General features: G+C 42.6%; 1 protein-coding gene across 8 annotated transcripts in view; it reads right to left on the reverse strand.

The window, feature by feature from the left end:
• MEF2A (myocyte enhancer factor 2A) overlaps positions 1–15,773 on the reverse strand; it is an 81,163-nt gene extending 65,390 nt beyond the window's left edge. For 2 of the 8 annotated variants that reach the window (XM_066328255.1, XM_066328258.1), the window contains exon 1: positions 15,424–15,772. The gene's annotated coding sequence lies outside the window, so the exon portion shown is untranslated. Of the gene's footprint in view, positions 1–14,606; positions 15,155–15,423 lie in introns of those variants that run through there. The other 6 variants (XM_066328257.1, XM_066328261.1, XM_066328262.1 and 3 more) reach the window with 5 other exon arrangements.
• Positions 15,774–16,171: the final 398 nt, after the last annotated feature.

Consider the following 16,171-nt stretch of genomic DNA (forward strand, 5'->3'; position numbering starts at 1 on the left):
CAGCTCAGCCACAATAAAGATCTGCTATGGCCATACCAAGACAACAGGGAGAGGCAAAGATAGAGGTAAGCCTGGATTTCGAGCAGATGATACTCTATAAACTAGCTCATTATTCAGAGTCCTCCCTTAATTACTCTGCAGAGCACACCAGCATTTATCAAATAATACAATGGCAGAAAGATACAGAATACCACATTTTTAGTGAGGGAATTTTTTATAATACTTTTAATTTTAGTCACCCAAAGGTTAGGCACCAAACAATAAAATGTCTGCAGTATGGTCCTGATACATTGACCAGGTTTCATTTTGACATGGAACTTCTGCTCTAAGGGGGCCTCCACGTTGGAGGCACAAAATCATTTCTAATATAGGAGAGAGATTTTTTTTTAGCAGGAGAAACACTTCTAATAGCCCCACACAGAATATGTATTCATTTAGTGTCACACATTAGCACATGATTGAGAGCCTTTATCCGGTCAAACAGCGTCACATGAACCAAGTGCTAACACACAGCAGAACTCTGCCCGAAGCTCCAGCAGCGAATCTGGGCCATCCTTGCACTTACAGGTTTCTGTGCAGCTGCTGGGAAGAGCTCCCCACCCCCCGACCCAGGGGAGCACAGAAACTGTCGCTGCGAAGAGGAAAGAAAAAAAATCCTCCTCAGGAACCATTCTTCACCTCTGCAGAGCTGTCACAAACGTGAGCCCAGCTGAATTATCATGTTCCAAACTTGGCATTTGACTTGTTACTGCTGGAATATTTAAGCCATCCCTCTCCTGGCTGCATCAGAGCTGAATCCATTTTTTCATTACATCTTATCTGATATTTTTTCCACAGTGATGACTTAAGGAGGTGCAAGCCATTCTGCCCTGTTATTAGCAAAGTCCCAGCACACCAGGAGTATTCAATAACTCACACATACATCAGATTCCTTTTGCGAAAAGAACACACAGAACTAAAACCAAGAGTTTATCTGCACTGATAAAACCCTACAGAAAAGTCATGAAATAACTGAACCAGTAAACTTCCATACAAAGACAAAACTAGGAAGTGGAGTCTACAAATACAATTTTTCTACAGAAAGCTTGTTTTTCATCTTTTTAAAGAACACATTTTCTGACTGCATAGTTAAAAAGCAGCTTCCAAATTTTATAAATACAGTAAAAACTAAACAGCATTTCTTCTGTAAGCAAATAATATTAAGGTGCTACAGAGAAGAGTTACAGTCTTACATATCACATGAAACAAGTTTTAACTAAGAATAATAAATGCTCAGTATTACACAAAGCACAAAAAATCCCACTGACCTTGGTGAAGGACTTGGAATTAAATTATCTGCAGCTGTGAAGTGCTACAGGTTACTCTCACTTCAGAAGCGAACAAAAACCAACAACAGGCAGAAATCAAAACCTATCCAACACGATTATCAACCAAAGTGGAGCTTGCATAATGTAAAACTATGCAGACGCTCTGACTTTTAGATTAGATAAGAAATGTTTTATTTCTCCAAAACTGTTGGTACCTGATCAGTCACTTCTGGAATATCTGCATTTCAAGACCCCAGGTGAAAAGAAGAAACAAAAACCTGTTAATGCAACATACCCAGCTGACAGATCTAGAACTGCATTCATGACAACACTAGAAGACACACCGAAAATGGAAGATATTAAGATAAGTGAAAGAAGATATACTTGCCAAGAGTAGAATCCACCACACTTGCTTTCTCAGGAGAAAATACACCAGCACTTTAATAGATAAATCTGCCAGAGAACTCGCCATCTACCCACCAGGAAGTGAAATAAAAGAAAGCTCAAAAAACCAGCAAAGACAGAAGGGGGTGTGGTGGAAATGCTTCTTGTTTACTTGCAACTATCTAAAAAAAAAAATTATAGAGAACAAACAGCTGAAATCTGACATATTCACTCATCCAGATCATCACACCAAAAATCTCAGGCAGCACAGCTTCAGCTGCTTAGAGCACTTGCTTTTAGCGGAGTGACACATCACACCACACCTCCTGCACACAGCCCGTGCTGCCCTTCACACCGACAGGACAGAGATGGTTAAAGGCAGGGAGATGCAGATGACCCTGTCCATTTGCACAGGGTCAGCAAGGAATCCACTATTCCAAAGGCAAGGCACCAATCTTAAGTTTTCTCAATGGCAAAAATACTCAAAGCAAGGCAAGGTCCGCCAATGAAGTAACGTGCTGCTAATCTAATGGATTAGCCGGTAAATTTGAGGCACTGAAGTCCTCCAGGTCACAATTTACACTTTTAATTTAACCTACAGATATCAACTAGAGAACTGAAAAGAAATGCAAAACCACAGGACTTGCACTAGAAAACTATTCCTAATTTTTTATCTTGCGTATTTATAAATAGCAAGAGCTGATGGAAATAATACTTAGCAGAACACAGCCCTCAGTTAAAGTTCTCAGAGTCAGGCATCATTTGGTCAGGTCACATTACAACAGGTAGGAACTACCACCATCATCACACCCCAAACCCTGAATGCTGGGCACCTCAGAAGCCTCTGCCACACACAGATAGCAAAATTAAATAAAATTATTTCATCCCCTGGTTTTCCCAATTTGTTAAAGGCCATCTGAGCCAAATCTTTCTTAGAACAGAGACATCAATCTAGACCACAGACAAGTTTTGGAACTGCAAGTTTTACTGAAAGCCACAAGCTTCATTGTAGTTTAATCACCTAAATTAAATACATAAACAAGACCTCAGTTTTTTAAAGGATTTAAATGTGCCACATTAGTCTACTTTTGAAAGCATTTCACGCAGCAACACTTGCTAAATCAAAAAACATTAATATGGTCTCTCACAACACACAAAAAAAATGACTAAAACACGTCTAATAAAGAAACCAATGGAAAAAGAATGAAAGTTTCTGGGTGCTGTCATTTGCTTTACTGGAACACATCAAATAATTTCAGCACTGTTCCGCCAGAGATGTAGAGAAGAGCTGAGACAGGAATTCACAGCTACAAACCACACGAGACCACGTGGGAAGATGAATCCACCTCAAAACGCAGGTGCACTGCCATGCACATCTTGCTACTGCATCATCACAACTGAACATATTAACCCAGTTTCCCAAAGCCTTAATGATGATAAATATGACACTGAAAACATGTTCTTCATCAAGAAACAGCTTTGCCCCATTTAGGTGCTACAACTAACGAGCATTTTGTGAAATGATGGATTTTCAAGCAGTAGAGATAATGAACTGAATGTTTTCTGTGTGTTATCCCAACATGCCACTGACTGGCACAGCTACATTAAATGAGTTTAAAGGTGTCCTGTATACATCTATCTATACACATTTATCAAAACAGAGCTCTGCTGTCAATCTAAGAGGGGATCTGAGGAACTCTGGCTGAACAGACAGATTATTTCACCAAATTTGGACTACTCCAGAAAACAGATCTAATGAGTAATTGTATTCTCTTCAGTGTAGTGCCCTGCCAGGTCTCTCAAATGACAGTGTTATTAAGATAAACCCAGGAAAGTATTGGACAGAAAAACAGGCAAGGCCTGTCTATGGGATACACAGACCTCAGATCTGGGTGAAGGATCTTCTGGTTTAGGAGGTTTCATACATAAACTGCTGGAGCACTTTATGCTAGCAAAAGAGCACTAGAACTCAGAAACACTTTTTTTAAAAATTTCTTAAAATGGTATGACTATTATCATTCCTCATTATCCAAATGACTCTGAGCATCTCCAGATCCAGTGCCTCTCCCCACAGGCAGGGTATGAACCCTGGGCAGTAAGAAGGCTGAAACCAGGAACTGCAGAACAGCTTCTCAACCCAGTGGAAGTTGAGAGCAGCAATCAAAGTGCAGATCTAAAGCTTTGTTCATTAGGCTGAACAGTGAGACGTCAATATTTATTGTAGATCTAAAAGAGAAATGTACAGATTCACAAAGAATGACTGCACACATGTTCTCTAAACAGTGCTAATCCAATTAGCTATCACTCATTTAGACAGATACATTGCTTTAATTATGCTCAAATTGTCTCCTATTGCTAAAATAAAAGTTAAATAATTTAATTTTGTATGGGAATGCAGCAGAGGAGAAGGAGACAAAGAGTTGGATTCAAAAGTTCATGTGATTGCCAAAAGGGGAAAAAGACTGTTCCCTACACACTCAGGAACCATTAAAACCCTTCAGCATTTTTTGCCTAACATGGTTTCATGTATTTTTTTACAGCCCTTCAAAAGGTTTTGCTAAGGCAACTTGTGTATTGACAATAATACAGTCACCACGCTGTATTATAAAGACAATAGCAAGATCTGAGTAATGTGTATTAAAGAAAACACAGTCACTACCATGGGAACCCTGTCAGAATCCACCACTACTGCAAGTCATCCACAGGAAGCTTTGCTGTGCTACACTTCCCCTCCTAATAATCTCTACTAATACTTCTAAGATAGAAACATTAACATTCCAGCAGGGAACAAGCACACGGGCAATGCCATTGGCCTACAGCATCTTCATCTAAATAGGTCTAACAGACACAAGGAGACAGTAGAAAGAATTCCAGAATAAGATCTCCACCACTTACGTCATCAGTACAGCCAAGGATTTCGCTGGAACATGGACACTAATTCACTGAAAACTCATTGTAAGCACAGTTAATGAATGTGGGAGAAACCAGGAAAAAAAGAAAAGAAAGAAAAAAAACCAACTCCACACAAACAAAACAAAGAACCAAGCATTACAAGCAATGTCCCAAATCCCACTGGAAGCTGACTTTATCTGAGGTAGTCTAGGAAGTTTCACTGGAATAAGTGGACCTTGTAATGCAGTTCGTTACAAAAAATTTAGTAACAAATACACTATACTAAAACCATGCCTAGACCAGGATTTTGGCATCTACAGCTTGACCAGGAAGAGAGGCAAGTTCCACCTCCCAGCCCCAGTTAGACTGCAACTGTATCTGCATGCGTAAGAGCCCCAGCAATAACAGCAAAATAAAACCAGAGTTAAACATTAAACTACAGGACTTGCCTGGCTACAGCCATTTACAGGAAAAGCTCAAGGAATATTGCAGCATATGCAAGACATTAATGTACAGTTAAGACTCCTTTTTTCCCTTCCTGCATGAGGGTAGTACATTAAATCCACCTGGAAGCAGAACTCAAACACAACCAGGAGAATTTGCTTTTAACTATGTCTTGCAGAGTCCAAATTAGTTTTTCCATGAAGGTCTGCAAACTCAGTTGTAACAAAAGCATCTCTTACAAAATTGTTCTCAGGGTTTGAGAGATGAAAATACAAAACCTAAAGGCATAAATGCAGAAGTTTCATTAGGCTCCAGAATGAAGAGTTAACAATTCAAAAAGAGAACAAACTTTCCCTTAAAAGCATTTTATACATTGAAATAACAAAACTACACTTTCTCCTTGATGTCAAGAGCAGCCAGTATTGGAGTGCCCCAGCATGAGCCAACAGTTCACCAAACAGGGAGTTGTAAGCTAAATGCTGAAAGCCGTTTTTAATCAACATAAAAAAGCATGGTAACAGCACATAACTTTAGGGGGTTTATGAATTTCAGAAAAAGTACTCTTCTACTGAAATCCAAACAAAGGGACATCTTTCAGAAAATACAGAATAAATCACATCACAAGCAACATCCTGAATGTACTGTAGATCAAGTTCCTTTCCCTGCACAGTAACAAAAAAAAAAAAAAAAAAAAAAAAAAAAAAAAAAAAAAAAAAAAGTGATCCCTTGTTCAAGATTGTAGCAACCACAATAGCAACTGCAGCAGAAGCTTTTCCAAGAAAGGCATTTTAAATGCAGTTTACCCCTCAACTGATATACCTACAACAATCTTCATTAACGCATGCAATTGTGCCCTTGTCCAAATTTGTATCTGTCTAAAGAGATGGAAATGAAGAAAGAAGACGAGACAATTATAGGAAGTATGAAACCCAGAGATAGTCTTAAGGAAGTACAAATGTTAATGGTCAGACGCTTCAAACTTTAACAGTCTCAGACCTGAAACAGGGGCAAGTTTGAAAGAAGGCATTTGAGCTAAGAAGAGATTCAGTCTCTCTGAAATGTAAGGCTTGATGAACAGAGCCAGACACTAAAGCTACAAATATAAAAAACAATCCAAGGAAAGGAACTGAACTGGAACTGAATTTTTTGTTTGTTTCCATTCCACTTGTATTGTGGTTGAAACCAAGGAGAAGCTGCTTTCTAGTTACTTTATGAGGCTGTTGTCAAATTCCTGAAGGAAAACATGTAAATCCTAGCACAGGTGAGCTGAATCATCACGTTCAAGGTCCACTCATATCTTCATAAGATTTTCACCTACTCCTCCCTTCCTGCTCGGTGGCCCAAGCACTGACACATCTCTGTGGTTCTCTGCATGTGACGGGGCTGCCTGTCCTGTCATTGTCCCAATACTGCCACCAGATCAGACTATTTTAAGATAAGCTAATTATGCCACTGAAAAATCTGATAAGCCACTAAGACTAAGCAGAGGAGACCACGAAGAATTAGAAGCAGAGAAGCACAAGCACAGGTAAGACAGAAGCAAGAATTGTGATCTCAGCTCTTCCAGAGAAGGAGCCTGGAGGATTCTTTGTCAGATTGCAACTCTGAATTTTAGTCTGTGCTTTACTTTCCTCTGCTTCTAACAGCTCTAACAAGCACAAAAGGAACTTCACATGAAAGGCTGTTGCTCCTTACACCTTCAGAAAATCAGTCATTCAAGCCTTGGAAAAAACAACACACCAAAACCTTAGTGCCTTGCTTGTAGGCATTATCTACATGCATGCAAGACAGCTACAGAAACCAGCTTAGGTGCCTTAAAACAAACAGATCTGAAGGAAAATCCTCAGTTAGGAGTTTTCAAGAAGTTTATCAGATCATCTTCTCATTAACGTTTCATTCAAGGACTGAACGACTGAAAAGCAGATTGAAAAATGATGGAAAAACTTCTTTTGAGAACTACTATCCAGGACTACCGTGGTGGGTTTTATTACAGAACAATTCAGCCCTTAAAAAACTTGTTAAAAAAATTAGATCCAGAAAGCCCTACATAAAGAGAATTTTGGCCTTTGCAGAGAAGCCCTGGGCAGTGAGCAGAGGCAGCAGGTCCTGGGAGATGCCTGGCCAGGCAGCAGGTACCTGTGCTTAGCCTGGCACAGCATTTAACACGTTTGAAGGACTGAAGAGAAACACACTGTAAAGAGAGGATACTCCAAAAAAAACCAGGGGAGTAACAGAAGAGTTGAAAAATAAGGGAAATGGAAATTCTCCAGGTTTTACTACTTGCAAAACCACTTCTGTACTATTACTGTTCAGACTATATTTAAATCTGCTTCCACCATTTCTCCATATTTTAATAACAAAAATAAAATGGGCTAGAGAATATAGAATAAAAATTTTCATATACACGCTGTCTTTGTTCTTCCCTCTTCCCCATACCATGCCTCACTTGCTCCCCAGCAACCCAGCCATAGAGCTGGAATCTTTTTATCTCATGCAATCACACTGGTTATGCTTGCCTAGAGCCAGCGCTAACAGGACAGTCTACAGATCCTTTAATGACTTCCATCTCCTCCGAGACAAAAATTAGATGGTGAAAAGAAAAAAACCAAGAAGGCACCCAAGAGCAGCACCAGCCTGGGCTGGGGAGGGTTTCTCCAGCCGTGTGGCAGCAGCGGACGGTCCCTGAGCCAGGCTGGGCCAAGCCCCGGGCGCTGCACGGGCACGCCGGCATCACCAGAGGGAGCTGGGGGGCTCCGCACGGGGCAGCTGGGCTCGGAGCACCACCTCCTCACCGGGGCGAGGCAAGAAAAAGCAGGTTTTACACGAGTCTCTCGGTAGTCGGAACCTCCCGATCCCCTCTCCCACGGCAGCTCCTCAAGGGAATGACTCTGTCACTTCCTGCTGGAATCTGGCGCGGGTTTTACACCAGCCCCTTGTAAACACGTGTGTGACAACAACGGGGTGCACCGACTACTCGCAGGGCATGCTCAGGAGAGAGCGTAAAAACAAGGATGTCAGCACCAGGCTTAACTCCACAGTTCAGGAGCCCAGCTCCTGAGCAAAAGCACACGGGGGAAGGACGGTGGCAGCGCAGCGAGGCGAGGGCAGAGTGACCGCGGGGCAACCTGGGCGGAGAACTGCGGGATACACGGCCACCTCTCGGCCCACCGGCAATCCAAGGCTCCTTCCCAGAGAAGCCTAGGGAAAAACTCAACCAGGAGTCACCAGGAGCATCGGAATGCCACGAGAGGAACAGAAATCCAGTTTCACCTCCGGATCAAACCATTAGTCTTTTAAGGTACTTTCCTCCTACTTTGCATACGGCACCTAAATGACTCCAATAATCAGCAACATTACGTCTTAAAAACCAGAATTTTCAATCTTTTCAACACCACATTTCACAAGTTTCTAGAAGATACTGAATTAGCAGTGATAAACAGAAACATTGACCATTCGCTTTTTTCTTTTTTTATGAAAAGAAAAAATAATATAACAATTACAATAATTCTTGTTGTTTCTGCTCTCCTAAAATTTCATCTCATATTAAACCCAGTACAAAGCCTGGAGAGTCTTCTTAAATTTCTCTGTCCTTCACTGGGAACAAGTGCTTTCTATGTGATTTTGTAATATGGATTTGATAAAATAGTTTCTAAATTTCGGTTGTTTCAATTGATAGTTTCCCATTACTTTTCTGTCAGCTACTCAGGTTAGCAGTTTCCATATTTGTGCAAAGAAAACAACAAGCACCTATTCAAACCTCATCATTATTCTATGACATCCAAAGCCATTACATGTTCCACATATTCCTCAGGAATTTTCAGGATATTTGTGTTAATAATTCTAATTTCTGCAAATCACCCAGATTCCATATCTCCAATATTCAGCAAATTCTTGCCTCCATCAACTGACCACTGATCTCTCTTCAGCCATCCACAATTTTGTCTCCTTCCCCTGCAGGAGGAATTCTAATTTAGTGCTTCCTGATGGAAATCTTTAATACTTTGACTGCTGGCACTTTTTTCATAGCCCAACATCTCTCAAAGCAAAGATCCCCATAAAGGTTTCAGTGACAAAAGTCAGGACATCACCATTTGGAATGTTATGAACAAAGATAAGGAGAACAACAAAAAGACAAAACATTTAAAAAAAACCCAACAACACACAAACCACAAAATTCCAACACTCCAAAGAAACACGGGAGAATAGAAAGGAAGTCTCTCGAAGGAAATCCTTCTGCACTCAAAAGCTTCAAATCCCTGAAGCCAACTATTCAAGTAAATATGTGTATTACTAAACTCAGACTAAGAAATGTAATTTGACAGTCTATAGGCTCAAACATTTTAGCAGGAAGTGCTTTTCTTTTTCTTGTAGGCATCAAGTGAAACAAATTATCTTGTGCTGTACATTTGACTTCCCCTTTTTTACCCTGAAACCAAGGGGATTCGGAACATAAATTTAAGACACCTGACTTAATTAAAACCTCATATCATTATACAATAATTTCCACAGCTTCAAGGAAAAATAAAAAATCTGAAAATTTCGGTTTATTACCCTCAGTGCCTGACAAGATAATAAAAGAACAATGATGATGGATCATCCCCCTTTTCTCAAACACTCTCAGAAGACTCATTGCTTTGAAAGCTCATGCTGGAAGAAGCAACATTTTCAAGTTGCTCTATACACCAAATTATTAGCAGTCATTCTTGTCAGCTTACAGCTTTTAAAACAGGATGCAGGCAGTCATATCAGGAAGAGGCAGTTGCTAGTGAAAGAATGATACCAAAAACAAGATGTCCCTAATGCTGATAGCCTCACACAATGCTTCTGAGCTATACCATACAAGTTTTCCACATGATGGTGAATTAAATACAATTCGAAACATCTGGAGAAAGAGAACCACTTAAAACCAGTCACTTCTTCTGATATCTGAGGGGAAAAATATTGTAACTTTTTTCTCAGCTCTTGGATTCAATTATTGCAGGTTTTGTGTGATACAGGGTGTAAAGTCACATTATCCTGCCACTTTTCAAAAATTTCTCTAATGGACACTGCCAAGACTAGTCTGCCCTTTATGACCCCTCATCTTTAGGACATGTGTGTATCTGAGCTCCTGAAGGTTCAATCTCTCGCTTACTCTCTTCTCTTACAACTGTTTGTCATTCTTCCATACGATAAGGGACACTAAAATAATCTCTGAATTCTGTTTCTCAACTCTGTATGCCACAATCTTCAAGGAAGAAAAATGTGTAACAGCTCATTTACAGACATGCTTACACAATTATATAGCTGAAAGTTTAATAATTTAACCCCCTTGACCTTCCAAACATGAAGTGATCACAGAAAATGAAAAGATCTGGCCTCTGTATATTGGCACAAAACCTCAACTCTGGTCCTGAGCACAGCCTGCAAGTGTCACTGCAGGTAACAGATGACATCTGCTTCACATATTCTCACAGGTCTATGGTCAGCTTTCAAACAAGAAAAATAACACCAGGCCAGTCCATGAAATCCTAAATTACAGTGTCAGAAGCAATCTGGTTTCCAAATGAAACTGAGTTACACAAACACTCAAAGGGATTTGAAATAAATGGGAAAAAAATCCTTCTTCACCTCTGTTATCATCACACAAGTATCACGAGCACAAACCCATCCATTCTACACACCCACTCTTAGGTGATCTCTGACCATGACACATTTTTCTCTGAGTCAATTAGCTCCTGATTAGAAAAAAAAGTGAAAGATGCTTTGTCATCAGTGCCTGGTACACAGACACTTACAGCAATCACCTCTCCACAGCTCTGCTTGGCTGGTAATACCTAGCACCTACTTTTTATCTTCCTATACTTAAAATAGGCAGGCAACAATTCTCAGTAACTCCTAGTGAAATCACAAAGCAACGCAGGACACGTTTTCAAGTTTCCAGGTTGGCCCATAAGGACTTTGCCAGAATTCAAAAGCTCTCCAGGGACAGAGGCAAATATAACTGGGAGACCTACCTAATTAAGCATCACTAACATTTTGAATATAAAGTAGTTAATTCCCTGAAAAATAATTCAATTAATCACACTCTTATTAAGAGGGATGCATTTTCTTCTGATCAGAGAGGCAGGTTTGTACTGCTACACCATACAGAACAAAAAGCAGAGTGCTCCTCTGGAAAAGGTTCTGTATCCTCTGCACTAAAACTCTGAAAAAGACTGCTCACAATATTTAGCCTGCCTTACTCTAATAAAATTCCTTCCTAGTTCTTCACTGTAGATTCAGATTAAGAATAAAAGGGAAATGACAGATAGATAGATAGAATATATGTATAATTTAAAATATTCCAACTATGTGATTGTCTTGGACAGGTGGGGGTGAAATCTCAGAAAGAGGGGGGTCTTGCAAGACATTAATTCTTCTTTAGTGTCAAGTGGAAATGAGAGTACACAGTACAGGGGTTTATGTTTCTAAAGAAAGTTATATATTAAATATAAAGAAATCTAGAAACTCTTGCAGAACCATTAAATATAAGCCCAAACAACACAGTTGATTAAAAAAAAAAAAAAAAGGTGCCTTAATACGAAGGAAAAAATTTCTTCTTTTCAACTCCCTAATCAATACCTTGAAAGATCAAGCGTTGAAATAAGAATGCACCATGTGAGGGGAGTGGTCAGAGGTAGAAATCTCGATCAGATGCTTACTTTCAAATAAACGAAGCAAAATACATTATTGCAGCCTGTGAGCTCATTATTTATTAGCTGGTGCTGTACCTCATGCTGGGGGAGGGGACTGTCACATCGCACAGCTGAAGGCTGCTCCCAGCTCTCAGTAACTCTGTTTTGTGCTGTTCACTGGATACTGCATCCATGACCTGAAAGGTAGTTTGATCAGCTGGCCAACAAAATTCCTCAAGTTTTTGACTGGTAGGTCAACAGTGCTAACACAGGGGAGAAGTGAAAGAATGTTTTGGGTCATCTCCCAAACCACCTTGCAAACATCCAGGGGAAAAACCAGCCACCTTTAGTTATTCCACATCAGACTGCACCTTAAACCAAGGGGATTCTGAGGATAAATTTAAGACACCCAAATGAAAACCCCACACCAGTACACACCTGCTTTACTCATTTCACTGGCAAGAGTTAACCTAAGCCCACATGAGCAGCAGCTCTGTCACAGTGACAAGTCCATTCAGGTAATCACTGCACGGGCACAGGAAGGCACACAACAAAAAGGGAGTGCTGTGTTTATATTCCCTGGTTACTTCACCAGGGCTGAAGGAATCAATTCTGAACACAAAGCATCGAATTCACCCATTTTATCCCAGAGATTTTGACTTTTGTTCCATTTGATCCATTGAAGAACATATTATTGCACGTGACATAATGTCTTTCCAATACAATAAATGTGAAAACTTAAAGCGATTTGTGCATTAAGAAGCACATACATTGCCACATGATGTTCCAATTAATTCAAAGGAAGATTTCTTGCAATGAGAAGGAAAAGCAGATCCCAGTGCTTTGCACACATTACCAGGCTGCTGTCAAGATTGAGTAGGCCTGAAGCCCAAGGTTTACAGAGAATATTTAATCCTTTAAAAATAAAAAAAAAATCAAGAATTTGGTGAGACGAGTAAAATGTGCTCATGGTAATTTTTAGAAAACACATACTTTTAAAAATTCAACTAAACCCCACAGACCTCTTTCAAGCAAGGAATAACAAACCACAGCTCTAACTAATTCAAGTTATTCCTTATTTAGGAAAAAAAAGTTGCCAAACTAATACAGATTTGCTCATTACACAGCATTAGACTACACTTCTTTCAGTACTCCTGGAGAATTAATCAGCTGTGTTTTGTTAGGAGGGCACGGCTGGGAGCAGGCAAGGTAGCAGGCATTGTTCACAGAGCAGAGTGGTGCCTCCAGGCTCTCTGAAGCAGCACTTGGGCCCAGAATACACAGAATGACATCAACAAGTTATCTGAGAAACGTGGCCAACATTCTAAAATAAACCCATAAAATCTCCGCTGCCCGCATTAACCAGTTTAAGGTGAACCACACACACTTCAGCTCAAAGGTTTCTAAATCAGATGAGTCTTCTGCCATAATGAGCCGTTTTATTCTCCAGAATGATTTCAACTTCGAATGCAGCCATGTCCTCCTCATGGTTCTAGACCAACACCACTCAATTTCTCTAAGTCCACGACATTCAACATTCCCTTTTTTCTCCATCTGGGGCTTCACAGAGAAAGAAACTCACATTTTAGAGATTTACATCCAGGGATCTGCTCATCTGCAAAGCATTCCACGGCCCCACTCACCCAGAGGTGAGCAGTGACCACATCGGTTTAAACACACACGGGGAAAAAAATGGAGCAGGGCAAGCAAACAGCAAAGTACAGCTGAGGCATTTCCACCAGCATCTCCAAAAGCCCGCTCACAAACACATCCCACAAACACCGGAACGTTCAGAGAGGTGTAGATCAGCTCCAGGGGCACAGAGAAGGAGTTTTATGCCCACCAGAGCTGAGGTAGAGCCTCTCTCTCCCTGACATTGAGGGATCCTTCCCATTTACCGACGATCCTCCCCTGCCACTACACGTGGACAACAACAACTACAAAGATAGGAAAGAATTATGGAGGAGAAAAATAACTGACCAGGGCACTGGGTTATTTTCTTTTATGAAATTCCAAACTGAATGCCCTCAGACAAAAAAAGGCTCATCTCCAGCTGCACAGCCCCATCATAATCCCTTAATATCTTGACAATTTGTTCCATTCTCTTATTTTTGATTTGCTGGCTTAACAAGCATAGAATTTTAAAATATCATTTAATAGTGAAACTCTTTAGCAAACAAAAGCACCAACATTATGTCCTTTATTATAATTTATTATAATCCTTCTAAATTATGTAATTAAATAATATATAATTTTGCACATATTCTAGCACCTCATTTAAACTATTTTTTTTTAATTGAGGAACTTCACACTTCTCCCCCAAATGCAAATCACCTGTGAGATAGGAGGGGAAAAAACCCAAGTACATGTAAAAGTCATTTTAAATAATTTTAAATACAGACAGAATGGATGACAGGAATGTTGCCCTGATATCTTTTGCACGGGTCATTTAAATACCAGATAGCAATAAGAAGACACCAGAATTATCTAACAAAATATAGCTGGCTAGTTCCTTAAAAAAAAAAAAAAAAAAAAAAAAAAAAAAAAAAAAAAAAAAAACACCCTTGCATAAGGAACAATTGTGTGTAGACAGTTCACATAATTAAACTTGAAAGCTCAGAGCCTTCCTCATGCTACATAAAAAATTCCCAGAGTGTATAAAAGGTTCAAAATAAATATACCTACATTACCAATTCCATACCAAATCACTTTATTTTCCCTACTACTGTTTACAAATTAGTCCTTTTCCTTCTCCCTTTGCACTTCCCAGAACCCCTTTCCTCCTCTACTTAGAATAATTTTAGTGGTTGTATGGCTATGGGACAATGTTTTTACACTAAACTATTAAAAAAAACACCCTCTTCTTAAATTATCTCTTTTTTCCCCTATGGAACTCCAGTTTCTCAACTCTGAAATTAATCACCTGTCAAAGAAGGCACTATGGTCAGTTTTTTTCTGAGCAATTCCACTCTCCTTGCCGCTTAGCATCTCAAAAGCACGTCAAAATTTATTACAAAACACAACCTCCATAAACTTAAAAAAAAAAAAATAAAAATTAGTCTTTCCAGTCAGAAGCGGACCAGTCCTTTTTCCTGACGACTTCTGCCGCTGCACGCGAAATCCCGCCGGCAGCACAACCCCGCCGCTCCTCCATCCTTCTCCCTCCGGACAAAACACCCCGCGGGTTCGCACACCCGGAGCGCTTCTCGCCCTGCCATTGCCAGCACACCTTCCCGCGGCGCACAACTCCTCCAGCCATCCCCCGCCGCCCCTGCCCGACCCCCGGCCGCTCCCGCCGGCGCATTCCCGGGCTGCTCCCGGGGAGCCTTTTTCCTGTCGCTTCCCCGATCGCGGCGATGTCGCCTTCCCCGGCGACACCCAGCACAAAGGGTCCTTTCCCCGCACCCCGGCCGCTCCAGGGCCGCGTACCCCACCCTCCTCCGCTCCCTCCCGCCCGGTCCCCGGGCAGATCTGCCGGCCCGGCCCGTAAATGTCCATCCCCTCCCTCAGGAAGTTCTGGGGAGGCCCCGGGAACTCGTCCACGCCGGGACCCCGCCGGCTCCCCCCCGCTCCGCTCCCTCAGAGCGGGATGGGGCCGGCGGGGGGGGACCCTCCTTCTTTTCCCCCTTCCCCCTGCCGCCGCCCCTTCGGCCGCTGCCCCCGACCCTCCCCGGCGGCCGGGCGGAGGGAACACGCCCCGGCGGCCGCGCGGAGCCGGGACCCCGGCACCCCTCGCTCACCGCCGCTCCCCCGCTCGCTCCGCTCCCGCCGCGGCTCCTCAGGAGACACTGACACCGGCGCACGGATACCGCGCCGCGCTATTTTTGGGAAACAAGGCCCGACCGCGGCCGGAACTACAGCTTCTGTCACACTCTGCTTCAGTATCCTTCCGCACTTTTCTCCGCGCAGCTCCGGCGGGGCCGAGAGCGCTCAGCGGCGCCGGGCAGGGGCGGGACAGAACGGGGATGGCGGGGAGGGGCGCGGTTCCCCCGCGGCGGGCGGGCTCCGCACTCGAGGCATCGCCGGATTACTTTGTTGGGCCGGGGAGCGGCCGGACCTACATTCCTGCCCGCCGACCCGCCCCAGAGTGACGGCGCGCTCAGCCTATCGCAGCACCCGCACGGGGCAGCCCACCAATCAGGGCGCAGTTGGTGGGCGGGGCGTAGGGAAACGTGGACGCCTTGAGTGACAGCGGAGCGGTTAATGAGAAAGGCGGGGCGGTAGGGAATAGCCAATCAGAAGCGAGTGGGGGCGGGGCCGTTGAGAAGGGAACGCCCCTATTCCCCGGCCCGGGTGGCGCGCATGCGCAGAGCGCTGGGCCGGGTGCGCCGGCGGTGACGCACCGAGCGCGGCCCGCCCCGAGCGTCGCCTGCGCCGAGGCCGGGCCCTGGGGAGAAAGTCGGGCTTTGGGCGAATAAAACAAACCCCGGCGAATGGTCCCGCGTTCACCCCGTCCTGGGCGTGCACCAGGGGACTACAGCAGTTACC

The sequence above is a fragment of the Sylvia atricapilla genome, chromosome 13 (genome assembly GCF_009819655.1).
Source record: "Sylvia atricapilla isolate bSylAtr1 chromosome 13, bSylAtr1.pri, whole genome shotgun sequence".
Taxonomy (NCBI): Eukaryota; Metazoa; Chordata; class Aves; order Passeriformes; family Sylviidae; genus Sylvia; species Sylvia atricapilla.